At 38.0% G+C, this 1,983-nt stretch overlaps 1 non-coding gene across 1 annotated transcript; it reads left to right on the forward strand.

Moving 5' to 3' along the window:
• Positions 1 to 1,623: 1,623 nt before the first annotated feature.
• On the forward strand, positions 1,624 to 1,728 carry LOC126082311 (U6 spliceosomal RNA). Its single transcript, XR_007518548.1, has one exon. It is a non-coding gene; the product is annotated as a U6 spliceosomal RNA (small nuclear RNA).
• The last annotated feature ends 255 nt before the right edge of the window (positions 1,729 to 1,983 follow it).

Raw genomic sequence — 1,983 nt, forward strand, 5'->3', positions numbered from 1 at the left:
AGAGCTTCTTGCAATGTTGGAAATGTTCTGTATCTGTGCTGGCCAATAAAGTAGCCACTAGTCCCATGTGGCTACTGAGTATTTGAAATGTGGCTTGCGTGAGTCACACATTCAAAGATGTGGCGAAACCCTTGTGAAAATTAGTAAGTAAACACAAGTAAGCCTGTGTTTACCTTGCTTACTGTAAGCCCTTGCTTACTGGTTAATCTGCCCCTGAGTGTGAATGAACAAGTAAATTTTTAATTTTACTGAACTTTTTATAACTAAAATGGCTACATGTGAGTAGTGGCTATCAACAGTGCGACGCTAGAACAGTCGTTCTAAAACTTGAATGTAGATCAGGATCACCTGAAAAAAAAATCACAGATTGCTGGGCCCCACCTCTAGAGCTTCCAATATAGTAGCTCTGAAGTGGAACGCTGGTGGTGGAGTGGTTAAGAATTTGGCTGCTAACCAAAAGGTGGGCAGTTCAAATCCACCAGTTCCTCCTTTTAAACCCAGAGCCTAACAATTTGCATTCTAACCCATTCCCAAATGATATTGATGCTGTTAGTCCAAAGAACACACTTTGATAATCATTGTTCTAGAGCTTGTTAAAAATAAGACTCTCAGGTCCCCTCCCAGTTTTACCAAATTAGAATCTACATTTCACCCTATTATTCAGGTTATTTCTCTGAATGTTAAAGTTTAAGAAATGGTGTTTAGATGATCTTATGTAAATCAGAAAATTCCAAATTCACCCCTATTGAATACAACTTTTATGCTGTAGAATTACTGTCATACCCCCACTTAGCCTTCATCTTTTCAAACTGATTTAAAAAAAAAAAAAAAAGAATTTAATCTTGTATGTATTCCTACCCTTTGCCTAATTAATTAATCCTTCACTTGATCTGAATTTCTTTCTTGAAAACCCAGAAATTCTAACAATAAATACATGGTGCTTCACATCTATTTGGAATATAATGTTACATCTAAACCAAACACTTGGTATTCTCTCTGTGGTTCGCATTCCACTTGCAAAATTTTTCAATTTACCCTTTAGGCTATTTTGCATGTTTCTGCTTCCTTCCCTTCCAGATTCACTCCTAGCAGGAAGGCAGCCTTTCTTGCTCTCTTAATGATCTAAAGCAATACTGGGTATAGCTTAGCCTTGCCACTAACAGCAACCAAAGACTCAGGTCCAGAGAATGTAAACACCTTGCAGAAGGGCAGCCAGTGGATACAAGTGCTTCAGGAGTTCACTTCCCAAGGGGAGCTCAGCTCTGAGCTTTGACTTTATTCCTTGACATGCTGCTAAGATGTAGTTGATCTCCCTTACCCTCCATCCCTGCGTTCTACCCCATATTTATGCCTTCCTCCAAATTCCTGCCTACCCTGAATACAAATTCCCATCTCATCTGAGGAACAGAGACAGGGAAAAAAATCCAGTTTCCCCCTTACACCATGGTCTAAAACCTTTCCCAACCTAGTGTATCATTTGCAGTTTAGCCTCTTGGAGTTTTTAAAACCCTTCAAACTAGAAAAGATTTTGACTTTATCTTTGCATAGTCAAAAGATCCACTGAAGGTTTCCTAGCCCCCAACCCTGCAAACAAAAATTACCTGCCTTCAAACAGAACTTAGCATGCTCACCGGCAGCACATATACTAAAATTGGAACGATACAAAGAAGATTAGCAAAACCCCTGTACAAGGATGATACACAAATTCATGAAGCATTTTATATTGTTGTATAGAACTTTCAAATGGAGAGGAAGTCAAGGTGATATCAAGTAATAAAAGACTAGCTCAAACTTAGGAAGAGTTAAATTTCAAGGTAACCACAAAGAAAGTTAACAAACTTACTCATCAAAATCAAGAAGAAAACCATAAGTTCTCAGTAAACACAAGATCTACAATAACAAAAGAGACTAAAAAAATCACACAAATGAAAGAAACTCAGCACAGGAGAGTAAGAGGAACAAAGAACATCTTAGCACAAAAAA

This window comes from Elephas maximus, chromosome 8, assembly GCF_024166365.1.
Source record: "Elephas maximus indicus isolate mEleMax1 chromosome 8, mEleMax1 primary haplotype, whole genome shotgun sequence".
In the NCBI taxonomy this organism is placed as follows: domain Eukaryota; kingdom Metazoa; phylum Chordata; class Mammalia; order Proboscidea; family Elephantidae; genus Elephas; species Elephas maximus.